Raw genomic sequence first — 18,607 nt, 5'->3', positions numbered from 1 at the left:
CATACCTCTCACTATACAGCTGTCTGTCTCCTACTGAGTTCTCTCTTTGCACTCATGTCCGTTCCTCTTTTCAGGTTTGCAGTTGTGGGTTTAGTGAGACAAAATGCAGCAGCAGCAGCAGCTCACAGGAGCATCAGCAGGCAAACCACAGGTGTTTGAAACCGCACGCCTACCACATCTACCTCCAACATCCCCTGGTAATAGATCAGGCAGACTCAATTTGTTTGCCAGGTCTGCTCTGGTGATTGATTGGACCAGGGGGGCGGACGATGCGCTATCTGTACTTTGGATTCGAGTCAGGCTTGTTGTATTTATGATAAGATGAAACTTGGACGATCCCTACAGAGGAACTGGGTCATTACAGCAGGAAGGAATGGAGCGCAATATTTGATATTGTAAAGCCTCGTTCCAAATGAAGATATTTGACTTCAGTTCACTTCTCCTGCACAGACCCACAAGAATAAGAGCAGAATTTGTATGATTGGAGGATACACAAGGAAAAAAAAGTACACCCAGAGTAAGTCATCTTAAGAGGGAGTCACAGCTCAAGCAGAAAAATATTTTGAGTCTTCAGAGAACAAACTAGAAAAAATTCGGTGATGAATATCTCGCTCTGCCCTTGCTCTATAATTGACACTGAAATCATTCAGGCCAGGGGGGACTCATAGGAAGGTAAAGGCAACATCACAAATACCGCAACTGTCCTTGACTACCATTGATCTTTATCATTTTTCAAAAACCTTAAAAGTAATCCACGGCGCGATTGTTAATGATGCAGATTCAGAGAGTTTTGACATCATAAGATCATTTTCTGCTCCGTTCGTGACCAAAAAAAAAGAGAGAAAATCTAACACTAACCGCCTTCTGTGCGAGCCTGGCGAACAGTTTCATGGTGGAGCAGGATAATGATCCTCCGCTTTACATCCCTATGGCTTCCAGTCAGAGTGATCATCGAGTTGTCTGTGCCTGGCAGTTGGACAGACAGCTGCACTTCCAATTAAGCTCATTCAAAAGCAGGCAGTTTAATTAGTTGTAGGATAGTTGTTGAAGGGGCTCATTCTGAAACACCCATTGTGAAAAACAATAATTATCTACAGTAATGTTAATTGCTCAATATTTCTCCAATTACGTGCTATAAAATCGTGCTATTTTGAAAACTTCACAGAGTGTCCAAATTAATAAGTGATCTCTCGCCTCAGCAGAATAAACTGATAGTCAGAATGACACTCACACCAGCTTTCATTTTGGAGGAAAAGCGAGAATACGCTTCGCTCGTATGTCCACAGTTTGCAGCTCTTCCACTGAAACCTAGGAGCAGCCTCTCTCCCTGCTTGAACCGACACATGCACACACTGGGAAATAACACATTGCAGGGTGGCGTGGAACACACACACGCACCACGGCGCGTATGCAAGCGCACACAGACGCACACACCCACGAGTGTAGCCACATGAGGACATATGGTCATTCCCGCCATAGGGGAGGAAGTATTATACAGCTCGCCAGAGAAGCTTTGGCAGGGCTTACATGTTATCTCTGTGTGTGTACAGGGTGTTTTTGTTACCTATTGGGGACCGTTTCCAGTAGAAACACCAACCTTGTCGGGACCAATAGTCCACATGAGGACCAAGGACTGGTCCTAATGAGGCAAAACAGAATTTCTGAGCTCATGGTTAAGATGAGGGGGAAGTTCTGGTTAAGGCTGTCTGCAATGAATGGTAGTCACTGCAATGTCCTAACAAGGATAACTGTGCAAATGTGTGTGTGTGTGTGTGTGTGTATGTGTGTGTGTGTGTGTGTGTGTGCGCACGTGTGTGTTAGCGCTCAGCATGTTTTTTCCAAAATCATCGACCCCTCCATTCCATGAGGAGGCCATTTTGCCTTTACGCCTCAGAGAATCTATGACTGCAAACTGGTGAAACAGACAGAGGAGGAAGAGGGAGTGCCTCAACTGAGAGAGGTAAATGTGGTGAAAGGCAGGGCTGGGGGGGGGGGGAGTAAACAGAGAGACAAAACCATATTTGACCCAACAGAGGAGAGGAGAGGAAAAGGCTGCTACAGAGACCCAAGTGTGTCTAAGATGCAGCAAAGGAGAAAGTGACAGAGAAAGGGAACAGGGAGTATGAAAGCCTGAGTGTGTGTGTGTGTGTGTGTGTGTGTGTGTGTGTGTGTGTGTAGGCACAGGTGTAAGTGTGTGTAATTTGCCTAAGCCTCTGGATTTGCCTCTTCAGAGTGATTCCAAGGGAACACAGGGCTTAAGGCCATCACACTGCAGGGATTTGTTGCACACATGCAGTATATGCACACATAGAGGCCTGCGTGCATACATACATACACAAAGTCACACACTTACAGAGAAAGATGCACACATGAGGAGATACAGCTATCAGCAAAGTGAGCTCCTAGGTTCACGGATGACAGGACTGTTTGTTCATTAGTTCGAGCTACACCAGGGCTTCTCCTGCCAGCTATCTCCTGCTCTCAGCGCTGCCAGTTTTGCATTCCTTCAATAAAAAAAAATCTCCATTAAATTTCACCTGAAGCTAAGTGGCACCTATTTCCTAGAAGCTACAGTAGCTCCATCTTCTGTGGTCCATCTGCTTTTTCAATTAAGGAAATTCAAGAAAAAGTTATCTGCCTGCTCGCCAAAAGTATCAGCAAGCATGCTCTTATGACCTCATGAGCTCAGATTGTGCCAAAACATCTGGAGGAAAAAGCAAATTAGCTGCTCTTGTGAGACCTAAAATCTTGACTTGCTTTATTTACTCCTCAAACGTGTTTGTGCTCACTCTGTAGCTTTTTAATAAGCTTCCCACGGCTTTATCTCCAGTCTTCCTCTACTTCTATACCCTCTCCGTCACTACATCCTGACATTGATGAGTAGGACAAGAGGATGAGTCTGCTTTACTCTGTGTGTGTGTGTGTGTGTGTGTGTGTGTGGAATTGCATTACTCATGTTGTGGGGACATAAATCTGTTTCCAGTCACTATGTGGGGACAAAACACAAAATGTGACTGTGTGTTTTGTCCATAATGCAAATCATTTAATTTCAGGGTGAACTTAAGTGTAGGCTGGCTTTTAAGTTAAGTTTAAGGTAAGGGGTAGGGCTAGGCAAGTCGTGGTGACTGTTATGGCTCGGTAAGTCTCCAAGAAATGAATGTACGTCTATGTAATGTCCCCAAAAGTGATGAAAACACAACTCTGTGTATGTATGTGTATGTGTGTGTGTATGTGTGTGTGTGTCTGACAGCGCCTTGGGGATTGCAGTCTTTGAGCGGATTAATATGATCTAAATATAAACAGTGCTAATCAGGACATCAAAATAGGCCCAAGGAGACACAGATATATACACATTCACACACCCTTTCATGTGCGCACTGTCACACACACACTGAAACTTTCATGCGCACAGATATGCATGACCACAGCGTTGCCTCGCGTCTGTCTCCTTCTGTCATTTTCATCTTTTTTATCTTTGAGGCTCAGAAAACAAGTTTGAGTGGGAAACATTCAAGGGCTTCAAAGCAAGTCTTCCACATCCCGTGCTTTATAGAATGGTAAGAAGTTCAAAACTGAACGCGAACTCCAAAAACGATGATCGCTTTAAGGCTCTTGGTTTGTCTTGGATGCTATAACACACACAGATACTCGTACCTGCAGTGCGACACACACACACACACACACACACACACACACAATTCAAGATAGAAACACACATATGCAAATTGTCTGAGGTACTTCAAAGAGGAGACTTAATAATTTGACCTGAGATGAGATCTCATCACCACTCATAACAGGCTACTAATACATCATTAGATTAAGGTGCACGTCTCAGCGTGTGTGTCCAGAGACGGGAGGTGAGATCATGAGACGGGCTGACTGACTGCAGAGCGCCTGCAGGAGAGACAGAAAAAGACAAACAAAAAGAAGGACTGCAGAGAGAGACAAAGCCATATATTTCTCTCTTTCATTGAAGGCTTCCTCCATTCTTCTGTGCTGTAAGAACAGCCGGAGGCATGTGCATTGTGAGTCCAGCATCGACCACCGCAAACACACACACACACATACAACCTTGGAGGTAACACAAGCAGCGAAACACTGCTTGTTGAGCAGCACATTTCCTCGTATTTTCTAGCTCATGAATTTAGAATAGGGTCGGAGGCTGCTGCAGGAACAGGTGCACACCATTTTTTAGTCTTCCACGATGGTTTTCCCTGCTTGCGAGTATTTTGTTTTTCACTTTTTACCGACATTTATTTTCCAGCACCCACTACAGCCATAACGTGTCTATAATTCTATTATATTTCAGTTGTAACTCAAAAATTAGCCTGAAACAGAACTTGGCCAAAGAGAGTCCGAACTGGGTACGCGCTCACGCACGCAGACCGCACTGCGCGTGGGAAGTAAAATGAGAAGAAACCTCTCTGGAAGCAATGAGGAACGCTCTGCGGGAGGCCAAATCTGACATCACAAACTTTCTCCTCCACAAACAGAAAGTCCGCCGCTCTGTCCCCGCTTCCCTGCCTGCATTCCTCCACCTCCCCGTCTCTGCTGCCATAGCAACACAGCAGCCAAATCCAAAGAACACGTTCGAGTAATGAAACCAACCAAACAACTAAATAAATAATTTGTGAGGAATGGATTTAAAAATCAATGCATGAGTAATGCTCACCTCTTTGGTTCTAACTAGATATTTTACTGGATGTGTGTCTGTGTTTAGGTGCTTCTGGCGCCCGTCTGTCCAATGAATAAGGCCATATGTATATCAGAAAACAAATGTATCCACAGTTTAAAGCAGCCGCAGTATACCAGCTCCTGTACTGTGTGCATAGAAATGACTTGAACGAAAGAATAAAAACTTGAATCATGTATTCCTTTAATTAAATTCCTGCATAAATTAACATATTAACCTAAAACATCTCACATCAAAGGATAGCAAATTTGTGTGTGAGAGGAAGTGAGAGCAAAAGAGAGAGAGAGAGAGAGAGAGAGAGAGAGAGAGAGAGAGAGAGAGAGAGAGAGAGAGAGAGAGAGCAAGAGAAATTCACATCGAAATAAGAACTGAAAAGTTAAATACGAAAAGATGGCTAAAATTTGAACAGGGGAAAAATTCAATATTCAATCCACGTAAGACACAGTGCACAATGAGCAACGCATTATTGAAAAAATTCAGTTCGCTTTTCAAAAACAGACTGGGAACTCCCAACAAGCTCTGTTCCAGTTCAATTTCTGAGGCACAAAAAGTCTGCTTTTCTTTAACTTTTTAACTTTTCCACTGACTGGCGCTCCCACTGTTTTCCTCTCTTCCACCAGACAAGTGGTGAATAAACCAGAGCATACTTCTTCTGACTGCCTGGCAGTCTGACGTCCCACGACGTTGACCAAATGGACGGCACACTGCGGTACCAGCCTCTTATTTGTGGCTTATCAGAATCTCTCATGACGGTGAAAATGAAAAACCTTGATGCCCGTGAACTGTAGGAAAACATTTCAAGAGTAACTTACACTAAATACCTTTTATGAGTTCGCAAATTATCACTCTATTACACAGTCAATTGATCCTGGCCTCTTTGGGGGACGGCCGATTGTTCTGACAGCCACCAATGATGCGAAAAATGTCCGAAAATGCCTGCCAAATGTGGCTCGCTCATTCAGATCATCCCTGCCGCTCATTCGCATCCCATATTCTGCCACTCTCCACTGCCTCTGCTGCAACTGTTTTCAATGTCAGCTGGTAAAAAAAAAAACACTTCAGAATGTAAAAATGTTTAAACAGTGGTTACATACATACGCACTAAACGCCGGTTCAATGATTCTGGATGGCAGCCAGGTAATATCTGAGCATTCGATGCCTGAAAACAGCTGAGACATGTTGGACGAGGTGTGAGACTGGGTTCGAATTTGACTTAAAATGGGGTGTGAAGTTACTATTAAACAGACGCTGTCCAGCTCGGGGTATGGTGCAGCACCAACGCTTCACAGCCACCTTTGGAGACCACAGAAGGTGTGTGTATCGAAAGATTCGGAGTCGAACATTGCTTTTAATTACTCGAAGCAGCAGGATGCCAGCGTTTGTTTATCATCTGTCTCCCAGATTTGGCATCCAACGCGGACGTCCCAGATGTTTGGAACTTCCCACCAGCTTGTGAACACAACGAGAGTAACTCAATGGATTGTTTTAATTGGGATTGTGTCGCCAGGAAATAATTTAGGTCCAAGTTTTACTTCCTGTCAGCTGTTCGCAAAAGCAGCAACCTGGACCTGTTTCGAAAGATAATGACTGAAGATGTCACACCGCTCTCTCCTTTAAATACAGCAGCCATTCAGTAACTCGCGCCATGATAGAATCTGTAATGAGTTATCACATTGTACATCTTGCTGCTCGTCTGCCCTCGCTTCCACAGAACAGGGCTGATGGGTAAATTCTGCACAAATACCCTTTTGCATGTGCATCTGGCAAGACTTTCAGAGTGCATAGATTTAATATGATGAAGAAAAGAAGTGGGGGGGGGGGGTTCAGTGTAGGTCTGTAATATTTATACTCACCTCTGTTTCACCTCTGTTTGAATCTTTAAGTATTTCAATAATTAATGTACTGTATGCTTAGCTGTGTGTGAGGGGCGGCGTGCTCGGCAAATGCTGCAATCTTTTCAATCCGTGTGGACATTTTCATGACCTGTAATGTTTAAGTGATAACACTGAATACAGCAACAAAATAGATGCTTGAGGTATGCCCGTGTGACACCAGAAGAGCATGAGAGAGATACCAAAGCATGCTTTCTTGAACTTATGTATGGGTTGCACAAACTGACAAGTTTGTTCTTCTCTGAATTCTTCATCTCTCTTCCTTTATTTCTTCTTCTTCTCTCTCTCTTTCCATCAGCCTTTCCTCTAATCTCTCCTTCTTGCATTCCCTCACCTGTTTCGGGCCTGTCCTGAGACAAAATGACAGCACTGCTCGCTCGGTCGAATAATGAAAACAACCTACGTTTATGTTTTCCTGACGCGTGTTCTCTTGTTTCCACGGGACGACTGTCACCAAGAACCAAAGGCTGAAGTAGCGGCGCTGAGTGAAAGAGCACAAAAGCTCTTCTGCCTCCAAGGAGGAGGTCGGGGTGGATGCTTAAGCATGAAAAGCGTCTGCAAATTGCTGTCTGCATCCCTCATTCAGTGTCTCCTAATAAGACCACAACATATTCCGAACCTTAATCCGACATTCACTGATTTTTGTCCGCTTGTGACCAGCAGGAACAAGCTTTAAACACTGACATCTGCCACCTTTTAAGTTGATAAGGGAAATTTGGTTGCAAACAGCTGCTTATTTCCGCCTAAAACAGATGCGGAGAAACCTTAACTTTCACATGGAGTCGTCTTACTGGCTTCTTCTTCGTCTTTTCCTCTCTTTTCTCTTTTCCCTTTGCCTGGGATTTTCTTTTTATAACCCCTCTTCACTCTTTTCCCATCTTTTCTGTCATCACACGAAACGGTGACCGACTTCTAAGTTTACAGCTGTGAATTTCTCACTCATTTCTCTTGTTCACACCCAAACTACGTGTGCACAGCGTCACATTTTCAGCCTGTCTGTTGGTGTGTTTTCTCATGAATGTGTGGCGGTTTAATGTCTTTGTGGGTCCACGGCAAACCTGGCCTTATATGTGGTTTTAGGTGCCACCGCCGGCTGATTAAGTTCAACACTGTTCTCAACAAGCAGGTGCAAAGTCACCAGAGAAGACGCAAGGCGTGAAAAGATGTGGAGATAACACTGCATATGGTTTTTAGTTGGCTATGTTCACATATTGCATCTGAAGATCTGAAAATTACATTAAGGAGGAAGCAGATAAATTTAGAAGTATGTAAAGCAGCATGACGACAAAGTCAGGCCTGGATGCCTGACTGAGTTGTCCGTGTGACTTTTGAGGTGCACATCTCTTTTTAAAGTACTTTCAGAGCTGCCAGACTTCTGAATATTTCTTTAAGACTGTCATATATTTATGCATTTCTAAGATCTTGTATACCATGCGCTTAACCTGCCTCCCCTGTGAATTAACTCTGTTGAGTCTGAAAGTCTGAATTAAATTCACATGAACCCGGTGTCAGTAGCCGTCACTTGAATTAACAAATCAATATGAACTGATTTATGCCGCGCTCACAGCGCCGCAGCCTTCGGTAAAGTGAGACGGAGAGCAAAAAACGAGATGCAGAAACAGGCAGGCAGTGTTCACCCAAGACAAATTAAACGCGTGTGTTGCAGCACCAGAACCACATAATGAAAAACACAAAAGCAGCAAACAGGGAGGGGAAAAAAAAGTGGGGGGGGGTACAAAAGGAGGGAAAGAAGAAAAACTAAGTGAAGATATAAGGCTATGTCTAAGCCTGCATAAATTCCCATTTCTCTTTTGAATAATAACAGTTTCATTCTGAAGTGAAAAATGGGGAAGGCTTGGGTAAGTGGTGAAACTTTTAAATCCGTGGTTCCGTGCTGGCGGAGTGGGAATAAATTACTCTGTCAGAGTCAAACTATGGAAACACGGCTGCGTTTGTTAGGACGGAGAGTGTTGGAAACCCTCAGCCATTACCCATCATTTGTTAGGTTCCACTGCCAACTCCATGGAATAATTGGGTCTGCGCTACCTCTGCCGCCATCAACAGTCATTTAGATGTAAATATGAGCAGCCAATGTAAGAAAAGCACTTCGATAGCTGAGACTCCACCGGCTTTTTCTGTTTTAAACTGAGATTGCGCAACAAGTTAAAAGTCTTGTGTTCGGGAGCATCTCTTGTATGGATTGCGTGATAGGACGAGTTTTCCTCGAGGCCACTGTGGGAACATGCACATCTATCTGTCCTTCTGCATTCAAACAGAACGCCATAGGTTCCTCCTCCTGCTTCGACTCTCATCTCGCTCTGTGTTTACTTCTTTCCAGCCTTACAGTCAATATGAATTTACATCTCGCTGCACTTAATTATTCCATGTGGGCCAGACATCAACGTCCTCACACTGAATTCACGGAGACTGTTGAATATGAAACAGAAGTTCAACTTTAAGGGAAAGATGTTTTTAAAGACGCAAACAAAGGCTGGAGGCCCACAGGGGAAATGTACACCATCTGCTCTCAGATGTGATTTTAAGCTCAGAGTTTTATCATATATCTTCTTTCATTTCTACTCTGTATGGTCTCTAAAAAGCAGAAATGTGGTCGAGATAATATGATAAAGACCAACGGCAAAATTGAAATCTGATTTCAACGTACAGCAGCTGAGGTACAAGAGCTGAAGAGCTGTGAAAACCTTTAAACGCTGGTGCCTGAGTGTTTTTCCAATGGTCTATAACGTGCCAGCAAAGTCTTGTAGAACGAAGAAATTTGGTTCTACAAAACTGTGTGATTTCGCAAGAGTGCCACTGTGACAATAACATTTTTTTTTATACCTTTAAAGTCAAATACAGATGGATGGTACATGGAGATACAGATGGATGTGCACATCGAGAAGGGGAACAGGGAGGTCAAGAGAGATGGATGTGTGTGAGAAATTGAATAGGAGAGAGGGTGGACTGTGACAGAAAACAAGGAAAACGGAATTATATGGTAAGAAGAAAAGTACAGGGGCATGTCAAGAACATCTGTACTGTGATTAAGGCAAATCGTAGCTCAATTCGCTTGCAGTTCCACCGCAGGATGCAGAGCTAGAGATACGGACAGAGGATGGCAGAGTGATGAGCAAAAAAAGAGAGTGAAGGAGAAGACAACATGACACAAAGAGACCAAAAAAAATGAAAGAATCAGAGAGAATTAAACAAGTGACAGATGGAGAGCATCGATTACTGTTCCCGCATCCCGGCATTCCAGCAATCCAACATGGATCGCTGTCGAGGCAACAATGCAATCGCAGCGCAGAGTTGTAATTCTGCCCCATCCACTCTCAGCTAATCAGCCTCCGCCAGCTCACCATCCATCAGCCTGTTGGGCCTGTGTGTGTGTGTGTGTGTGTGTGTGTGTGTATTTGAGACTGAAGGGAAAAGACAGAGGGACGATATAAGTAGTTTGTCCGTGTACACGCATGTGTAGTTATCGAAGTTTGATTTATTAGCAGCAAAGCAGAGAGTAACAAAAGACACTCGGAGCAAGTTCATCAGCACTCCACCTGCTGGTCCTGCCAGGTGGGAGACAGCAGGACTCATTTGTCTATGTGTGTGAATGTGTGTGTGTGTGTGTGTGTGTGTGTGTGTGTGTATGTGTGTGTGTGTGTGTGTGTGTGTGTGTGTGTGTGTGTGTGTGTGTGTGTGTGTGTGTGTGTGTGTGAGGTTCTGTGTATCAATCCTGGTCTAGTCCAGCTGAAGGGAGCCTAGCCATAACTCAGCAATGTTCTACTGGACAGAAGGAAAGTCCTCCTGGGACTGTAAATCAGTCTGAGTGTCTCCCATACAGTGTTAATCCTTTAATTAATATCCACAACTACCAGTTACTGAACTTCCCAGAGGCCGCGGAGATTCCTGCCATGGATTTTGTGTTGATTAACATCAATGTTTTGCCCTGGCAGTAATCACCAGCCATGCTAAGTACCCAGTTTTTTTCTGCCATTTATTCTAAACAAGCTGCTGTTGGTTGATTTGTGCAAAGAACAATTTGTCATCCGAAGTAGAAAACAGGATCCGCTCTGTATCAGTCAGACAAGACGCACCGAAACCATTTCTTAGAAATTTTGAGGGACTGTTGCTCGAACCTGTAAAAAAATAACCCTAAACCTAAGCCTGCTGCCTCCATGTTACATGGCTAGCTCACTAAATTCGGTGATAGCATGTGATAGCATAACATAGCCTCAGGATGTAGTTATGGGTCACCCACAGGACATTCGCCCGGGAGACAAAGCGAGGTCGGTATTTGACCACCTGGGGTGAGAACGTGCTCTATGTACAGTATTTAAGGGGATTAATTGAGGCTGAAATGATCTGACAGATGTGGAAAACAAAAACTCTTGCATCTTGTGATATGATGCTGGTGAATTATCTAGACCAAACAATAAGAATGAGAAGTGAGAGTGAGAGGTTATGGCGGTTTGCCGGCCACACTGCCTTGCAGGCATCTTTCCAGCTCGCTGTGTCACTGATCTCTCAACACGAGTGCAAATGAAGCAGTTTGCAGCTTTCACACTGAGTTTGTTGATGTCGAATTTCCGTGTGAAATCTCTTCTGTTCAAATTTGGATTAAAGTGGACATTTATGAGTTGCTATCATCATCCAAGACTAGTTTCTAATTGCTTTCAGCTCATTCAGTTCAGGCTTCCTTCCCCTCTGCTGCAGCGTGTTTCAAAGCGATCCAACTGTCAACATGACGGCATCACACTTTCCTCTGTTTGCAGTGTTTTTGATGTTCATTCACGTGCTCCCACCATTTGTTTGCAGAGGAGAAATCAGGAGTCTAATTTTCTCAGTGTTTTTGCATCAACATACAATGGCTCAGATGTGATCAGGAGAGGCTGACGACATCAAAGTTACATTCCGCTTTGATCGCCGACTGTAAATCTAATTTCCTACAAATGACGCTTGCAGCTTAAAACCGCTAAGCTACGCTAAGCCTTTTCCTAAAATCATCGAAGTGACAGTTTTTATTATGGTGCAGCTGCTTTTCTTGTTGTTTGTTTTTTTCTCTGCATTACAATGAAAGAGGATTGCATACAAATGACAGGAAGTGAACTTATATATATATCTATACGCTTCCTGTACGAGGCCCATTTCAGTCTGTGATTCCTCCACCAGCTCATTGTGGCCATGTCTGTGTTCACATGTACACATCATGGCTGGTTGGGGAGTTTTGAGATGGAACTCTCAAAGCACCTTGAGGTTTTTGAGTCAAACAAGTATTATTTTTTTTGCAGCGTGCCGGCCAACGTCGGTTCTCGTCATTTATTTTAACCGTGACCCCCGAACCCTTCTGAAGACGGAGATGAAAAATTGAAAAAAAAAAAAAAAAAAAAAAGAAGATGAGGAAGGAAAGAGAAAACATCTCAAGTTACTGGAGCAGAACGGTGAAGAGGCTTGAAAGTGCTTTTAAGTTGTGCAGGCAGAGTCCTACTCCCTGAAAGCACACCGACATCAAAACACACACCGACATACATCCTCCTCCCATAAACACACATAACCTCACTTATATACACACACCTAAACAAACATGCATCCCTGCAATCACAGTGAAAACTCACGAACACCTTGCCAATGGAAGCTGCACAAACACACAATCCAGGACGTGGACACACACACATACAAACACACACACACACACACACACACACACCTATGTGCACCGACTGGTGCAGTAATATTGCTGAAATTACTTTTGGGGCTTAGCAGCAAGTGGCTGAGCTTTTTTCTCTCCCGGATCTCTTGGAGGACTCAAAGAGACCAAATGGGGACGGAAAATAGAGGGCACACACATATACATACACACACACACACACACACACACACACACACACCAATACCCCATTTCTCTTCCTCTATCTGTACATCTGTCTGCCCAATATTCTCACTATTGCTCTGTCATTGCAGAATACGAGGAGTTCTCACCTCTGTCAAGAAAATCACTGGACCAGAAACGGACACTCTACATCAAATCGATAGCACAGAGTAACATACAGTAGAAGCACCACAGCACATTTCAAGATGGCCAACATCATACAGAAGCATAGAGTCTGCAGCGTGAGCCGCGCTGTCCCTTTACACTGTAAGTGAGCGCTTGTTGCCCATTGGTGGACTCTGAAAACGTTAACTTGCCGACATGATTCTGCTCAAACGAGACAAATTTATGTTTCTAGCCACGGGGCCATGAAATGTGCTATGTAATATACTGCACACCAGCAAAACTGCTTTGTAGGAGGCAAATCTAATTATTCCCTCAATTCCCTCCCACCAGTAATCACTGAGACGTGGCTGAAAATACCGAGGTGGTTTTTAAAGGTTGAAAAAGCATCACAGGCAACCCCAGAGTTTTCTGGAAATCAGGAGGTAATTTCTGTTGGACTTTCTGTTGGGGCAGCTGGGGACAACTGCTACAAACGGACGTTTCAGCTGAACGGGATTTAATTCACAGAGCTGCTCTGGTAATAATTACCATCTCTAGATGTCCTTTGGCAATACTAATGCCATCCACGGAGGGCTGTTAACTCCTAATAGATATTGTCGATTCCACCCAGGTGAGAGATTGGCAACATAAGGCTAACATCAGCCGGATCATAATGGAGTCTGGAGACCAAGAAAGATGTTAATCACCTCCTCAAGATAATTCATATTTTTTTCAGCAAGGCAAGGAAAGTGGAACGACCGGAGTAACCACAAGCAAAAGCACTCAACAGCACGACATGGGAGTCAAAAAAGGTCTTTGCTTCCCTTGTTTGGAAACACACATATTAGACAGCAAACACTGGAAAATTTCAAGAAACAGTCAGCGTTAGTGTCCTGGACAAGCCTACTCACAGACATAAAAATCCATACATATAAGGTTTTATAAATACAAGGACGAGCAGACCACCGACCAACAGCACAAACAAGTCTACAGGCATCTGAGACTTTGGGGCCTTTCATGAGAACAATAAAGAAAGCTTCACATTGAAGGGAAAACCAAGGCTGGTGTAATTAGTTACAAATGGATGGACTGATGTTTGCGCTCCCTGTGTGTGTCTGCATGTGTGGCGGTGAATAGCATCAGTCTTAAGTTGTGAGGGGAGCGTAATCAAGGACAAGGAACAGAGAGCTAAATCGACCCGGGGGACACGCGTTGTCAGCTGAGTGTGAGTTAGACAGAGTGTGTTTGTGCGCCTCGTAAAGCTTCTTCTTCAGCATTTATCTGTGTTTCTGTGAGACTGTGTGTGTGTTTGTGTGTGTGTGTGTTCACACAACTTTAGGTTCAATACAATCACTGTAATTGTGATGTATTTGGGAATTCATACAACATGTAAAACGCGTCAATTTTTTGTGTCTAAGCACAGTAAGTCCTTAATTACACTTTTTATGCACTTACACCTATTGTATATCATTATATCTATAATGCATGTTGTAATGCAGTATAATCAAATTCACTTCTTAAGATCATTATACTGTAAGAATGGTGCTGGAGAAGAGTTACTAAATCATTCCAGTACGCTCATGAATATTAACATAGACTACAAGTCCGATAATGCAAGCTAAGTGATTTCCCAACACAAGTGTGGTCTAAGAACACTGCATCCACGCCCAGAAATAGACATATATCACGCGTAATATGCACTGCAATGTATTTCAATTAAAGTATGATTCCACTTGCCTGAATAAAACAACATAAGCCAGTAGCAAGACTTGGATAATGACAAGGAGCGACTGCATTGTGGAGGGCAAGAGTGGACTGAAAGCGAACTAAAGAGGCGAAGCTAAGCAAAAAGGCGGAAGATTAGTTTAGAGCCAGAGAACTAATTAAATGAATCTGGAGATAAACGTTTAATTATTTTCTCTCAGCCTTTTTTCGCCCGCTCATTTTCTTCCCTTCTTCATTACTGCCTTCCAGAGCTTCTGTAGAGCGGCCAGTGTCAGAGGGAGGTGGCTGTTCTGTGCCAGGGAATGCAGTCCACACACACACACACACACACACACACACACACACACACACACACACACACACACACACACACACACACACACACACACACACACACACGCCCCCATTCTCTCTCACTCCTACACTTACAGGTTCCCCGTGCACACTAACAGATTCACCCACAGCCTCTCTCTCGCACATAAGTACACACTCAAGCTTGCGCGCACACACCCTCTCCTCTGTCTGCAGTGTGTCTGAATGTAGATGTAGTAGTTTTAATCCCAGATGGATTCCATGAGGAGGTGAGGAAGGGTACTGGAAGGAGAAACGGCCGTGACTTGATTTAAAAGATCCCCTTTTCTTCGGTAAGTACACCGCCACTTCTTGTTTCATAGTACAGCGATGCTCCACACGCAGCTCGATATAGGAGGATGTAGTCCCTCGGCGTGGCAGGGGTCAGTGCCGTACGCTGCCATTTCCACAGCGAGGGGCAACAGCGGCGTGGCGTGGTGAGCAGGGAGGCCTCATTTACCGCAGATGGAAGACCTGGGATGGAACACCTGGTTTGTGGAGCTTCCATTGACTGGGAGATAAAATGAAACTACCAGGTCTGAACACACAACGGTCCATTTCTGATTTTGCACTCTGATGAGAAAGAAGGAAAACCTCTTCAGGGAATTGATGGAGTGTCAGAAAAGAGACAGATTTCCCGTTGCTAATAGTCTCTTTGGTGTAAGATGTGACACGATGCACATTTTACCACTACAAATGACCCACTGCCTTCCTGCGTGACCTTTGAAACCACTCCCTGACAAATCTCCCCCATGTTGACCTTCATGCAATTATTTGTTCATTAACCTTTGATCGCCGGGCTACGTCAGTTTATTGTGTACAAAAGCAAAAACGCTGCATTATGCACCCAGTTTGTGAACACTTAGGGATGATGAGTAAACACGGTGGGCCCATGCTCACTGAGCTGTGTCCGTTCCTAGTTCTGCATGACTGCGAAGCCATGGCTGGGGGTGAAAACACACAGGCTGCATATGCTGGAAAAGTCACGGTGAATATATCTCAGGATGTAGCCACATTTGAGCAGACGGTAAAAATGTTTTTGAAATATACTGCTGGATAATCGCAGCATAATGAGAAGTCAGAATTGAATTCTCTGAAAACTGGAAAAAGTTGCAGCAATCTTAGAATCTGCTATCTGTTGAAACATTGCATTGAAAAATGCCTCTGAAACAACAATAACATGTTATCTAGGTGTGTAAACTGCCATGCTAGCAGCCCTGTGAAGCTGTAAACAAGCACAGTGGTGCTTTGAGCTAAATGCTAACATCAGCTTGTTGACATGTTCACAATGACATGGCTAATGTGCTGATTTTTATAACACTTGGTGTTTACTACTGTCATCTAAGTTTAGCTTGCAGCCACACCAAAACAGCGAGCATTTGGAGGTTGGCGTCTAGAACACCAGTATGTAGGCTGTGCATCTATTCCTAGTTGCAACCTCAAATCGAAAGTTATTTCAAGTTTTCCCTAAAGCAGTCCTGCGGAAACAAAAAGATTTTGCTGACTGCTGTGTGGACTTGCCTGAAAAATTAGTTGTGCAGAATTTTCTTCAGAATTCCTCCTGGGAGCGAAGGAACACAACAGCTGTGGAGCGGCAAACGGATGTAGGACATGTTCAACTTCGAATGTATTGGACGAGCAAATATTGAACGTTCCCAATGTGTTCAATAAGAAGAGGCACAAGACGAGCACAGAGAGGCGTGACCGGGCCGAATTGAACCATTAGCGCTGTTACTAGCGCCTTCGCATGCACCCTGACGTCTGCGAACAAGACTTGAGCACCTATTCCGAAACTTCTCGGTGATCGATATGAGTGCACGCCCACACTCGCGCGCGTGCACGCACATTGTCGAGAGTCATCAGTGAACAATTACACACCAATTAATGTGGATGTTTGGTATTAGCATGCAGAGCGCCTTGTGAACTGCAATCATTACGCTGCAATCACAAAATAATCACCTAGAAATTCCCTGTGGCTGTGTGGCTCTCCACCCGTGTCACTATGTACAGTATATATATGTATGTATATATGTATGTATATATGTATGTGTGTGTGTGTGTGTGTGTGTGTGTGTGTGTTTGCAGTGGCAAGGAGTGCTGTGCTATGCATCTATATTAGGACCCCTCTCATTATTCTGTCGCTGTTCCCACTTCCTAGTCCCATTCTCTGTCTCTCCCCATCTATTTTTCCCACTCTTCAGCTCGATCCACAACTATAGGGCACACACACAAACACCCCGCTCATACACACACACACAGACGACTCCTCTTCCCTCTTCTTCACCCTCGTTTTTTTTTTTCCTGCTCTCCCATCCCTTCATCTTCTTGGTTCTGTTCACATCTGCAGAGCCGCAGAGTAAACAACTGACTGACTGCTGTCACAGCATGTAGCCCTCCCATACACACACACACACACACACACACACACACACACACACACACACATAGAGGGCAAGGGAGTGCGCTATCTGCTGACTCCCAGAACACCAATACACACATTGCTGAGGACTGCTTTACCCTTTACAGAGGCACACACGCACGCCCAGGCGCACACACGGATCTGACACCACAGTAAACATCTATGTGCTGACTGCCACAGCACGCAGCCCTGGGCGAGCCGGCTCCAAACGTGCACAGAGACAGAGATGGACGGATAGGCAGCAGCCCAGACAGACACAGAGCCGTCATCTCGACAGCGGCACACAAACAATGCAGAAAAAGCGACGGATGGGAGCAGAGAGCGCTAAAAATAGAAACATCTCGGCTCTCAAACGGATTCTTTACTCGTCTTTAGTCCCGTCAGTCTGTAAATATTTGTCAACATCCAACGTGATGCGTTTTTCAATAAACATTTGAGACCTAAACAGGGAAACCGACAGCATTTTGATCTGTCAACATCACTTGGAGGATTTCATAAACTGATTTGAGGCAGCGTTCGCCCAAACTCGATGCTCTCAGGACCACAGGGACCGTGCTTTTAAGTCTCACATCAAAGCAGACAAGCGATCCGTCTCTGTGTTCCCCTCTCTTCCTGTATCTATGTCACACTCATTTACTCAAGTGGAATTTACCCTCATCTCTCTTGCCACAACCAAATGAAGGAGCGAAAGCGTGAAATTGATGTATTTTACTATTGACACTCGTGTAGCGCCTGTCTTCCATCCATTCACAATTAACCTGGTTTCAAACAGATTTTTCAGTGATTACAGGTGAGAAATTAAACAACAAAACAAATAATGAGTGCATGAGCGGAAAAACAGAGACAAATGCGAATGCTTCCAAACAGAACACTGGGTTCACTGAATAGTTTAATGGGGATGAAAATGATCTTAAATGTGCACTTAATGGCTATTATAACACTGAACGACTGACGCTGAAGATGCTCCAGGCAAAATAAATTGCATTCCAGCAGTTGATGCGAGGGCGCTTGTTTAAATCCTGTGGGGCTTTCTCTAAAGCAAACTGGGACCCCACAAACTAACAGTCACCTAATATTACATGTTACCTGCCTATTGAAGTAAGGTGAGGTTAAGCTGTAGCTATTGGCAGTGCATGCTAACACTAGCAACTTCGGCTGGAGCAAAGAAAGACACTTTTTAAGCTTGAAATTCTGCTTTTTGGTTGGTTCTTTCCTCATGTTCATCAGACTATGCCTGGACGATCTTTGCAGCAGGACAGGGCTCTGCTGTCACACAGGGGTGAACCTGATCTGCAACAAGGCAGGTAGCTGGGTGGTACATGTCAAAATAGCATCCACATGAAGTCCAAAGGTTTCCCAGCAGAAAATCAGCGCTATTCACTTCATCCATCTGTGGTTTTAATGTTGTGGCCGATCGGTGTCGAGCCAAGAGCAAAATCTATGAGAACGCCTGCACTTGTCCATCAACTGCTTGCTGTGAAAACTCTCCGGCTGAGCTTGCTCACCACACTCTGCAATCAACGGCCAGCAATTTGCCCGAAGAGTGATTCAAATCATAT

General features: G+C 44.2%; 1 protein-coding gene across 4 annotated transcripts in view; it reads right to left on the bottom strand.

The window, feature by feature from the left end:
• Positions 1-18,607, bottom strand: part of grm8a (glutamate receptor, metabotropic 8a) — a 204,484-nt gene that overhangs the window by 105,025 nt on the left and 80,852 nt on the right. The window lies entirely within an intron of this gene.

The sequence above is a fragment of the Chaetodon auriga genome, chromosome 22 (genome assembly GCF_051107435.1).
Source record: "Chaetodon auriga isolate fChaAug3 chromosome 22, fChaAug3.hap1, whole genome shotgun sequence".
In the NCBI taxonomy this organism is placed as follows: Eukaryota; Metazoa; Chordata; class Actinopteri; order Chaetodontiformes; family Chaetodontidae; genus Chaetodon; species Chaetodon auriga.
Note: the sequence above shows the minus strand (reverse complement) of the source record. Positions and strands in the feature narration are given on the sequence as shown.